We start from the raw sequence: 14,104 nt of genomic DNA, 5'->3' as shown, positions 1-14,104 counted from the left end.
CGAAGGACTTGCAAACATTCTCGACCTGAATAAACTAACATCAGACATGAAGTTCATACCAAATACTCAACATGTTAACTATAAACATAATTATGGATCTCGCTAAATGCTTTTTTCTTTTCTGGGACGATAGGTTGAAAGTAGAAACCAAGGTTCATGTTTAATTTGGAGTTACTTATAAGTAGATATTTCTGATATTACTCAATTTTAATTCACATTAAAATTAGATTTGTGAATGTGACTAAAGATCGATTTTTTCTAGTTTTTGTAAGAGGCTTTGACGTTACTTATATGATTTAACGTAACATTATAACTGAGTAATATTACTCATATTACATACAAGCATCGTAAGACTTACTAATGACTCTCAACACCGTTATTCCCCAAAGGTGAATATTTCATTCTCAATGAACTGTTACGTGTGGCATCGCGATGGGGTGACTTCAGATTCTAAATTTAAAAGTAACATTCAACCTTTACGTATACTCAAGAGGATTTAAAAACCAAATATACCAACTAACAGATGACTTTTCTCACTTTAAGATTTCCAGAGAACACTTAAGAGGAGATGAGTAAGACAGTGAAGATTTTTACGAGACTTACGTTTTATATAATTAATAGAACCGCGTCATTGTTATTTTTACGAGACTCTTACTTCTTTTATAATTAACAAAATCGCATCAGTGTTGTAGAAATAGGTTGTTTGAATCTTTGTTAGAATGTTTCTTGTTCAGTTGTTAATTAGTTTTAAGTTATTTATTTGTTATCAGACTTGTAAACATTCATCCCCGTGACTTACCTGAACTTCAGGAAGACTGACTCTAGTCAGGTACTGAATAGTCTTCCTTCTTTCATTTTGGCTTCAATGACTGAAGAAAGACATTTTTGACCTTTACTTCCTCGATGACTGACAAGACAACTTTTCCAATATTTGTGTATATACACGTGTACGTGGGCCTCCTCACGTACATAGGTCAACTCGTGTACGTGGGCCTCCTCACGTACATAGGTCAACTCGTGTAAGTGAGCCTCCTCACGTACATAGGTCAACTCGTGTACGTGGGCCTCCTCACGTACATAGGTCAACTCGTGTACATAAACCTTCTCGTGAATATTTCCAGTTTGACTACGTATTCTGACGATATTGTGACCATAAAGTGTATAATAGTGTTATTTAATTTTATTTAAATGGACTGTGTTATTTATTTTATTTATTTGTGTATGTTTTGTTTAATAAATAAAATATATATTTAAAATTTACTTTTATTTTTGAAGAATGTTATTTGTCTCATGACCTAGAGAATTGAAGTTACTCTCTCTCTCTCTCTCTCTCTCTCTCTCTCTCTCTCTCTCTCTCTCTCTCTCTCTCTCTCTCTCTCTCTCTCTCTCTCTCTCTCTCTCTCTCTCTCTCTCTCTCTCTCTTTTCTTAGATCAAATCTAATTAAATCTTTCCCAGGTGCTGTATGATCCCTAATGATCTAAAATACCAAACATCTAAAATACCCAATAAATTTAATTGATAAATCTTTTAAAACTGATCGAAATACTTTTTTCAGTTCAAAAGGAACAACCAATCTTATTTAACTAAAAATATGTTGGTTCTCCCTTACCATGACAACTTGGTTGACATACCTTCTCTTAATGCTGATGGATGTGTCTACAAGATTCCTTGTATAATATGTGATAGTTTATTACGGTCAATCTGGTAAAAATCTTGAACTAAGATTAAACCAACATAAATATAGCATTAGAACTGGACAAGATTATAATGCTCTGTTAATTCATGTGAGAGATTTTAACCATCTAATTAATTTTCAAAAGACTGAGAAAGTTGTATCTAACAAGCCCAAAGTTGAGAGGGATATAATAGAATCAAGTTTCATTAAAAATACTTTTGAAAATACGAATATTGCTTTTGGTTTATACAAATTGGATTCATTTGTAATCAATAAAATTTGGGGAGAATTTAGAATACATTAGATAATCTAAAAATTTTAATTCTTCGGTAGAATATCAGCTGTTTCACTTACATCATCATAAAAAGTCAGGTGTTGTAAAGTAACTGTGATGTGTTGTCTAGTCTTTATATGCCTTCCTCTTGATCGTTTATTTTTACAGTTCCTTGAAAATGTGAGAAATCAAGAAAGCGATTACAATTCTACTATCTTTACATATATATTATTAACCATCGGCTGTTACCCACCGAGACAGGGTGATCCAAACAAGAAGAAACACTTTGAGCATTATTCACTCCATTACTCTTGCAAGAGACGTGCTTACACTACAGTTAAAAGAACTGCAACATATCAACACCTCCTTCAGAGTACAGGCACTGTGCTTCCCACCTCCAGCACTCACAACCAGCTAACTGGTTTCCCTGAATCCCTTTATAAATGTTAATTTGCTCAAACTCCAAAAGCACGTTAAATCATAAAAACCATTCGTCTCCACTCGCTCCTAACACGCTCACACACTCTTGCTGGAAGACCAAACCCCTCACACACAAAATCTCTATTACCCGCTCCCTCCAGCATTTCTTAGGAGAAAGCCTTCCCCGCCTTTCTTCCACTACAGATTTACATGCCCTCTGAGTCATTCCATTTGTTCCATCCTCTCAAAATGTCCGAACCACCTCAACAACCCCTCCTCTTCACTATGGATAATAATTTTAGAACCCTGCACCTCCTTCTAATCTTCAAGTTATGGATTTTCTGCATTATACTCACACCGCACATTGCCCTCAGACACCACATCTCTACTGCCTCCAGCCTTCTCCATGTTGCAACATTCACCACCTATGCTTCACACCGATATAAGAGCATTGGTACCACTATACTTTCATACTTACCCCTCTTTGCTTCCATAACGTTCTTTGCCTTCATAGACTCCTCATTGCTCCACTGATCTTTTCCCTCTACTCAATTCTGAGTCACCTCATCTTTCATAGACCAATCTGCTGACAAGTCCACTCCCAAATACCTGAATACATTCACTCCCTCCGATCTGACATCCAGTCTTTCATTACCTAATTTGTTTGCTATCCTCATCACCTTTCTTATGCTCACTTTTATTTTCCTTATTTTACATGCCCTACCAAACTCATCCACCAACCTCTGCAACTTTTCATCAGAATCTCCCAAAAGCACATTGTCATCAGCAAAAAGCAACTGTGACAACTCCCATTTTGTGTTAGATTCTTTTACTTTTAATCCCACACTCTTGCCAACACCCGAGCATTCATTTCTCTCACAACCCCATCTATAAATATACTCAATAACCATGGTGACATCATACATCCTTGTCTAAGGCCTACTTTTACTGGGAAATAATCTTCTTCTCTCCTACATAGTATAACCTGAGCCTTGCCATCCTCGTAAAAACTTTTCGCTGCTTTCAGTAACCTATCTCCTATTCCATAAATTTGCAACATCTGCCTCATTGCTTTCCTATCCACCCTATCATAGGCCTTCTTCAGATCCTTAAATGGAACGAAAAAGCTCTCTCTACCCTTACCTAAATACTGTTCATCTATATGTTTCACTGTAAACACCTGGTCCACACACCCCCTACCCTTCCTAAAGTCTCCTTGTTCATCTGCTATCCTACTCTCCGTCTTACTCTTAATTCTTTCGATAATAACTTTACTATACACTTTACCAGATATACTCAACAGGCTTTGCCTTTAGACAAAGGAACTATGTATGCTCTTTGTCAGTCCTAAGGTACCTTCCCCATCTCCATACATTCATAAAATAAATGCACCAACCACTCCAAAACTATATTCCCACCTCCTTTTAACATTTCTGTCTTTATCCCAACAATCCCAGCTGCTTTACCCCCCTTTCATTCTACCCACTGCCTCACGCACCTCCCCCACAATCTCAAATGACTCTTCCTCACTCCTACAAGATATATATATATATATATATATATATATATATATATATATATATATATATATATATATATATATATATATATATATATATATATATATATATATATATAAGCTTCAGGAAGAAATCCAAATATTTTTCCTTGAAGCCTTTTTATCCACTTCTCCGAGGCTATGGGTCCCACAATTTACACCAAAGGTGGACCCCATCATATATATATATATATATATATATATATATATATATATATATATATATATATATATATATATATATATATATATATATATATATATATATATATATATGGAAGAGTATATGGAGAAAAAGAGAGAGGCTAAGAGAGTGGTGAAGCAATGTAAAAAGAGAGCAAATGAGAGTGGGTGAGATGTTATCAACAAATTTTGTTGAAAATAAGAAAAAGTTTTGGAGTGAGATTAACAAGTTAAGAAAGCCTAGAGAACAAATGGATTTGTCAGTTAAAAATAGGAGAGGAGAGTTATTAAATGGAGAGTTAGAGGTATTGGGAAGATGGAGGGAATATTTTGAGGAATTGTTAAATGTTGATGAAGATAGGGAAGCTGTGATTTCATGTATAGGGCAAGGAGGAATAACATCTTGTAGGAGTGAGGAAGAGCCAGTTGTGAGTGTGGGGGAAGTTCGTGAGGCAGTAGGTAAAATGAAAGGGGGTAAGGCAGCCGGGATTGATGGGATAAAGAAAGAAATGTTAAAAGCAGGTGGGGATATAGTTTTGGAGTGGTTGGTGCAATTATTTAATAAATGTATGGAAGAGGGTAAGGTACCTAGGGATTGGCAGAGAGCATGCATAGTTCCTTTGTATAAAGGCAAAGGGGATAAAAGAGAGTGCAAATATTATAGGGGGATAAGTCTGCTGAGTATACCTGGTAAAGTGTATGGTAGAGTTATTATTGAAAGAATTAAGAGTAAGACGGAGAATAGGATAGCAGATGAACAAGGAGGCTTTAGGAAAGGTAGGGGGTGTGTGGACCAGGTGTTTACAGTGAAACATATAAGTGAACAGTATTTAGATAAGGCTAAAGAGGTCTTTGTGGCATTTATGGATTTGGAAAAGGCGTATGACAGGGTGGATAGGGGGGCAATGTGGCAGATGTTGCAGGTGTATGGTGTAGGAGGTAGGTTACTGAAAGCAGTGAAGAGTTTTTACGAGGATAGTGAGGCTCAAGTTAGAGTATGTAGGAAAAAGGAAAATTTTTTCCCAGTAAAAGTAGGCCTTAGACAAGGATGTGTGATGTCACCATGGTTGTTTAATATATTTATAGATGGGGTTGTAAGAGAAGTAAATGCGAGGGTCTTGGCAAGAGGCGTGGAGTTAAAAGATAAAGAATCACACACAAAGTGGGAGTTGTCACAGCTGCTCTTTGCTGATGACACTGTGCTCTTGGGAGATTCTGAAGAGAAGTTGCAGAGATTGGTGTATGAATTTGGTAGGGTGTGCAAAACAAGAAAATTAAAGGTGAATACAGGAAAGAGTAAGGTTATGAGGATAACAAAAAGATTAGGTGATGAAAGATTGAATATCAGATTGGAGGGAGAGAGTATGGAGGAGGTGAATGTTTTCAGATATTTGGGAGTGGACGTGTCAGCGGATGGGTCTATGAAAGATGAGGTGAATCATAGAATTGATGCGGGGAAAAGAGTGAATGGTGCACTTAGGAGTCTGTGGAGACAAAGAACTTTGTCCTTGGAGGCAAAGAGGGGAATGTATGAGAGTATAGTTTTACCAACGCTCTTATATGGGTGTGAAGCATGGGTGATGAATGTTGCAGCGAGGAGAAGGCTGGAGGCAGTGGAGATGTCATGTCTGAGGGCAATGTGTGGTGTGAATATAATGCAGAGAATTCGTAGTTTGGAAGTTAGGAGGAGGTGCGGGATTACCAAAACTGTTGTCCAGAGGGCTGAGGAAGGGTTGTTGAGGTGGTTCGGACATGTAGAGAGAATGGAGCGAAACAGAATGACTTCAAGAGTGTATCAGTCTGTAGTGGAAGGAAGGCGGGGTAGGGGTCGGCCTAGGAAAGGTTGGAGAGAGGGGGTAAAGGAGGTTTTGTGTGCAAGGGGCTTGGACTTCCAGCAGGCATGCGTGAGCGTGTTTGATAGGAGTGAATGGAGACAAATGGTTTTTAATACTTGACGTGCTGTTGGAGTGTGAGCAAAGTAACATTTATGAAGGGGTTCAGGGAAACCGGCAGGCCGGACTTGAGTCCTGGAGATGGGAAGTACAGTGCCTGCACTCTGAAGGAGGGGTGTTAATGTTGCAGTTTAAAAACTGTAGTGTAAAGCACCCTTCTGGCAAGACAGTGATGGAGTGAATGATGGTGAAAGTTTTTCTTTTTCGGGCCACCCTGCCTTGGTGGGAATCGGCCAGTGTGATAATAAATAATATATATATATATATATATATATATATATATATATATATATATATATATATATATATATATATATATATATATATATATATATATATATATATATATATATATATTATGTATGCGTGTGTGTGTGTGTGTGTGTGTGTGTGTGTGTGTGTGTGTGTGTGTGTGTGTGTGTGTGTGTGTGTGTGTGTGTGTGTGTGTGTGTGTGTGTGTTTGTGTGTGTGTGTGTGTGTGTGTGGTTTGCATACCTGTGTGTTGTTGCTGATTTAGACTAATAGCTGCTAGCCTCGTCTCTTACCAGGGTGTAGTTGGCCTCAGTCGCAATCTCGTATATCCTTTAATTCCTGATTTTTAAACTGTGTATAGAATCTACGTAGGGAACTTCTTTCTTTTGGTCAGTCAATTTAATAACCACACTGAGCATGAAGAAATGTTTCTTTGACTTTCCCACAATGCCCTTTAGTACTCTTTTTCCTCCAGCCGAAAAGTTCTCTCACTATCCTCTTGTGGTGTCAGTTTCAGTTCCATGAGTGAGTCATGGTTCACTTCCCTTAGTTCTTGACATTGTCTCCTTCGAGTCTCTGCGCCTCTCTAGTTTATTGACATGTTAGGTTAGTGTGGGATCAGTGTTGGTGTTATATACCCTAAGGACGATCCTGACATATCTTTATTCATATTCTTTTTTTTAATTCCTATTCCTTCCATCATTCATATTCCTTCCATTATTCATATTCATTACTTTATTCATATTCTTCCATTATTCATGTTTGTCACTGTCAGTATGCTCGGCGCTAAGCTCACGTTTTGGTCCTCCTCCCTCAGCCAGGCTTACGGTCTTCTTTTTGTAGTCTGTATCATTTAGTTTCCGATCGTTTTTCTCTACAATTTTTATAAACTTGTATTTACTGATGCTGAAATCTAATATCCATTTGTCTGACCAATTCTGCAATTTGTCCAAGTTATACAGTAAACTTACCCTGACCTCGGTTATTCTTCTCATTCATTTCACATGATGTGAAGAGAGATACGTATGTCGTGCACTTATATCGGAAACAGTGCTGTATCCAGTACCAGGATACTCATTATCTCTTTCTCCTTAGGTATTCTTTGACACACTGTAGTACTTTTCTGATATTCCTTACCTGCTCTCTAGTTTTTTTTTTCAGTCTCCCGTGCGAATGGAATATGTAGGCACTTTACATGTTAATCGACTTCCTCAAACATTGCAGAGATAAGAAAATATTTTGCATAACGCAATAAACAGTGTATTTTAAAACATCGTAAGCTAAAAGAGAACTTCGCTTTTTGGGTGGGGAGAAAAATACTTATTGGAAAATGTAAAAGTAGAGGCCATTATTCTTGTGAAGTTTAAGAACGCAATGAAGTGCTTGAGGATCCTATGATGTGCATGAGGACCACTTGTGTTAATTCTCTTCAGACTTGACTACCTGTGTGATGGCACGTCTGAGGGAAAGTTGGCAAATCTAAGCATGGGGGCCCATACATATACATATTTGTGTGTGTGTGTGTGTGTGTGTGTGTGTGTGTGTGTGTGTGTGTGTGTGTGTAAGTGTTGGTGTGTGCACGAGCGCCTGCAGCAGATGCTAAGGCAGCATACTGAGAAGAGAAACTTGTGAAGATGCGCCTCAGGTTTAAAGCAATGCTCAGACGACTGATGGAACTGCTAAGAATTCACAAATATCTTAGCGTCTCTCTACTGTCTTCTCTGTTTTGTACACACAAATCAAAATAACCAAACTCTGCCCTTATCAGATATATCCGCCACACTTTAAACAAAGCTTAATGCAAGATCAAAATTTTATAAATCTTAGCTTTTCTAAAACAAATTCTTTCCCTTTCATGTTCCCTCACTCTTCCTGCCTCCCTTCTATAATTAATCATCCTCCTATTCTGTTTACCTCAGCCCTTCATGCCTCGCACCGCCACGGTTTGAGATCCATCGTGTCACCAGGGTGGCTAAGGAGGTCAGTGTGAAGTATTCAGAACCAACCGGCTGTGTCGTTTATATCTGCTCACACATCTGCTCTTCTATTCTTCACCAACTAATATCATTTTTCTTCTGAAGCTCCTCTGCTTTCCAGCATCTGTCATCTTAGTCCTGCACTACTTAAGTCCTCTAATATCACACTAAAACATTTTACCACACCTGTGACCTCTTATTCCCGTTTTATACAATATCGCTGCTCTCTCATTTCCTTCTTTTCAAGCACTTCTCTCTTCTCAGCTCAGCATCTCTGCAGTTTTAGGCCAATGTCTTCCAGTATTTGCACCGTCTTAATCCCCTGTCTTCCAAAACCTTTATCATCTTAGTCCACTCTCTCTTTCAACACATGTAATATCCGAGTCCCATATCTTACAACACCAGTACCATTTTATTCTGTTCAAACCTTCATATGTCATACCTTCCTAAGTCCCTGTGTTCCTAGCTTTCTGCCTGCATGCCTTTCAAGCCTCTCTTGCCTCCTAACTTTCTACCTTCTTCTCGTAGACCTCTTTAGCATTTCTGCCAGCCTAAACTTCCTGCTTCCTTACACCTAGATCTTCAAAGACTTTCCCTTAAGACTCTATGAGATTTTTAATTTAAATTCATAATTATTTCACAGCCAACTAGCGGCTGCCCGCTCTAACATGCTTATTTAACTAAGAATACGCTTGTATAGCTCACGTATCACCTAATGAGTGGCTGATCAATATTCTTGACTTGGTATTAACAAACTCTATAGTATACAAGCCAACACTCACGCTATGTGTACAGAGAGTAATGAAGTACAGGTACTTTACCAAAAGTGTTCCATTCTTGCTAGGAAGCGAACCAAATACTTCCCGGATCCACATGCTGTAATGCGGCAATAGCGAAGAAAAAAAAACAGATCTCAGAACACGCTTTTATTAAAGGGCTTTACGAAGTCTTGCAAATCTCTGCACAGAACAAAACGCTGTGTCCCCACGAAAATGTTCTTTGCAACACGATGCAAAGGAACCTAACCTGTACTGCTGGTGTTATTTAGTGTTGGTGTTATAAAGTGCTGGTGTTATGTACTAGTGATGTTATTTAGTGTTCGTATTATGAAGTGCTGGTGTTATGTTCTTCATTCGAAAGATGTCTCAGGATGAGTGTCTTAGACATGTTGTGTATCTGTAGTGTATCTCTGTTGGGTATTAATGATTAAGCAACTGGTGGTGTCTTATTTCTACAAGTACATGTACAAGGTATACAGGCCATAGCTGACATCAATAATATATTACGATATAGAAAACCGCTTGTTATTCAGAGCATTTCTATCAAATTAGGTCAGTTTTGTCCCAGGATGCGACCCACACCAGTCCACTAACACCCAGGTACCCAGTTTATACTGACGGGTGAACATGGACAGCAGGTGTCTTAAGGAAACACGTCCTAATGTTTTCCAGCCGTACCGGGTATTCAAACTCCGGACCTCAGTGTGTAAGGTCCGGAGTGCGCTATCGAACGAGCTACGGGACACCAGCACCAGTGATAAATAACCGGTCTACCTACCTGGAGTCTACCTGGAAGGAATTCTGGGGATCAACGCCCCCGCGGCCCGGTCCATGGCCGGGCCTCCCGGGGTGTACTCTTTCTGATACTTATCTTCAGTAAGAAGTGTAGCCTCAGAGTACACCCCGCGGCCCGGTCCATGGCCGGGCCTTCCGGGGTGTACTCTTTCTGATACTTATCTTCAGTAAGAAGTGTAGCCTCAGAGTACACCCCGCGGCCCGGTCCATGGCCGGGCCTCCCGGGGTGTACTCTTTCTGATACTTATCTTCAGTAAGAAGTGTAGCCTCAGAGAGTCCCAGAAGTCAAAGAAAAATAATAATAACAAAGATAGTGAACTTTTTCCTCTTTACACGATCGTTCTTATATGTTCAGAGAGCCAAAGTCCTGAAACAATTTAAGTGTCGCTATGGAAATAAGTTATGAAAGCAACTTTCTGCTTCATCATCTCAATGTTGCACTTCAGAGAGGCAATGATTCTTACATCTTAGGTAAACATCCCAGCTCTGAGCAGCTGTAAAATATATTTTAAATATAATTGTTGACAAACACATCTGATTAAGTCTATGACTTAAATCTTTCGTTTATATACATATATATATATATATATATATATATATATATATATATATATATATATATATATATATATATATATATATATATATATATATATGTCGTGCCGAATAGGCAGAACTTGCGATCTTGGTTTAAATAGCAACGCTCATCTTGCCATATAGGACAAGTGAAAATTTGTGTATGCAATAATTTCGCCAAAATCCTTCTGAACCTAAGGAAAAAAATATATTTGATTGTGTTTGTTTAGTATTAAATTACTGTAAACGAATTTAAAATATATTTAATTGGGTTAGGCTAAAATAAATTGTTCTTGTTATAATAAGGTTAGGTAAGTTTTCTAAGATTCTGTTGCTGCAAAATTAAAAATTTTTACATTAACATTAATGAAAAAAATATATCTTTAAACGTATAAAAGAAAATTTCAGAAAGGACTTAATTTTAAATGAGTTCTTGCTAATTGACCAGTTTTACATATTCGGCACGACATATATATATATATATATATATGTCGTGCCGAATATGTAAAACTGGTCAATTAGCAAGAACTCATTTAAAATTAAGTCCTTCATAAAATTTACTCTTATACGTTTAAAGATACATTTTTTTCGTTAATGTTGATGTGAAAATTTATAATTTTGCACAAAAAGGAACTTAGAAAACTTACCTAACCTTATTATAACAAGAACAATTTATTTTAGCCTAACCCAGCTAAATATATTTTAGATTTGTTTACAATAATTTAATACTAAACAAACACCGTGAAATATTTTTTTTTCGTTAGGTTCAGAATGATTTTGGCGAAATTATTGTAGTATTCACAAATTTTCACTTGGCCTATATGGCAAGATGAGCGTTGCTATTTAAGCCAAGATCGCAAGTTCTGCCTATTCGGCACGACATGTATATATATATATATATATATATATATATATATATATATATATATATATATATATATATATATATATATATATATATATATATATATATATATATATATATATATATATATATATATATATATATATATATATATATATATATATATATACATATATATAATGTTTTTTTTTTCAAGAAGTCGGCCGTCTCCCACCGAGGCAGGGTGACCCAAAAAAGAAAGAAAATCCCCAAAAAGAAAATACTTTCATCATCATTCAACACTTTCACCACACTCACACATTATCACTGTTTTTGCAGAGGTGCTCAGAATACAGCAGTTTAGAAGCATATACGTATAAAGATACACAACATATCCCTCCAAACTGCTAATATCCCGAAATCCCCCCCCCTTTAGAATGCAGGCATTGTACTCCCCATTTCCAGGACTCAAGTCCGGCTATATAAAAAATGTATATATATATATATATATATATATATATATATATATATATATATATATATATATATATATATATATATATATATATATATATATATATATATATAAATGTATATATATATATATGTATATATATATATATGTATATATTTATATATATATATATATATATATATATATGTATATATATATATGTATATAAATATATATATACATAAATATATACATATATAAATATATATATATATACATATATATATATATATATATATATATATTACTCTCCACGGGAAAGTGGAACAGAATTCTCCCTCCGTAAGCCATGCGTGTCGTAAGAGGCGACTGTATAAATTACTAAATTTGAAAAGAGGAACTTTCATTTTTCTTTATAGGTCAACCTACGTCTGTGTGAGAAGTATATATACATATATATATATATATATATATATATATATATATATATATATATATATATATATATATATTTGTGTGTGTGTGTGTGTGTGTGTGTGTGTGTGTGTGTGTGTGTGTGTGTGTGTGTGTGTGTGTGTGTGTGTGTGTGTGTGTGTGTGTGTGCAATAAGATCACAGTAAACAGGTGATTTCAGAATATGCAAAACAACCACTGTGAAAGAATAGAGAAATTCCAAGCGCTTTCGTGACTGCTCACATTATCAAGGAACAATAAAAGTAATACATCATAGGAAGGCATATAAAGGGTCTAGACCACACCTCACTATCACATCCCACAACAAAGCAACACCTGACGCGCGACGACACGCGACTCATAAGAAAGAGAACACTGCAGCAGGCCCGCTGGCCCAACTGGACAGGTCCTTCACGGCATCCCACAAACAAACTATTCTACCCAAGAATTAAGATTTATTATTTGTCCAATGTATTATTAAATTCTTCCCAATTTCTATTAATTATAAACGGATCTAATTTATATAAACCAAAGGAAATATTCATATTATTTTCAAGATTCAATTATATTCCTGTCGACCATGGACTTGCTTAATACAACTTTCTCAACAGGTGGATGATTAAAATCTCTCACATGAATAAATAGAGCATTGGAATCTTGTCCAATTCTAATGCTATATTTATGTTGTTTTAATCTTAGTTCGAGACTTTTACCAGTTTGACCGTAATAAACTTTATCGCAAATTTTACAAGGAATCTTATAGACACATCCGTCAGCATTTTGGGGGAAATTCTTTATCAAAAGTTTTTTTTACTGTATGAAGATTTTTAAATACAACTTTGATATTAAAAGTCTTAAGAAGAGAAGGTATATCAACCAAGTTTTCATGGTAAGGGAGAACCAACATATTTTTAGTTGAATAAGGTTGGTTGTCCCTTTTTGAATTGTAAAAAGTATTTCTATCAATTTTAAAGATTTAACAATTAAGTTTCTTGGGTATTTCGGTTCATTAGCTATTTCAGAAATTTTGGATATTTAATCATCCCTGAACTCTGGACTACAAATAAGAAAAGCTCTCAAAAACGTTGATGAGAAAACCTACAGGTTTAACTATATCTTGATGTGAAGAATAACAGTGTACATAGGAACAGTTAATTTTAGGTTTTCTGTAAATTATATATATATATATATATATATATATATATATATATATATATATATATATATATATATATATATATATATATATATATATATATATATATATATATATATATATATATATATATATATATATATATATATATATATATTTACACAGACTCTCACTTCCTTTCTCTTTCTCCCTTTCTCTTCACTCTGTTTTCGGGAAGTGTGAGTTGAGTGTGACGCGCCGACAACTACACAATCACGTACGGGAAGATTAAAGAACAAACAGGCGACCTCGAACTCATGCTTTTATTTCATCAAAATATACAAGAATATAATAGTGGATTGAATATTTCTGGTAATATTTACATATTCCAAAGAAAAGCCCCTTGAATGTGAATCATTTCGGCCAAATTATACATAATGAACACTGACTTAGCAACAATTCTAATATGGAATAGATATTCTGTATAAGGTAGTTTAGATTATAATAAGAAGTAATTCGTGTTATAATGAGGGGAAGCACTAAGCCCTTGTGAATCATACAACTCCAAGGGGAAAGGACGGGTTTCAAGATTGATCTATAGAAGGGGAGGATAGATCCACTTTCCTGAATCAAGATTTTAAGCAAATGAGAGAAAAAAAATTTTTTTAGAATCTTCAGGTAAGTTGCATGGTAAGTTGCAGGTGATTTGCATGGAGTGTTTACACAGGTTAATTCTGACACGTAGAATATCAGAGAGGTATTTATTTCTAGTAATAT

This window comes from Cherax quadricarinatus, chromosome 21 (genome assembly GCF_038502225.1).
Source record: "Cherax quadricarinatus isolate ZL_2023a chromosome 21, ASM3850222v1, whole genome shotgun sequence".
Lineage (NCBI taxonomy): Eukaryota > Metazoa > Arthropoda > Malacostraca > Decapoda > Parastacidae > Cherax > Cherax quadricarinatus.
This window is presented reverse-complemented; position numbering follows the sequence as displayed.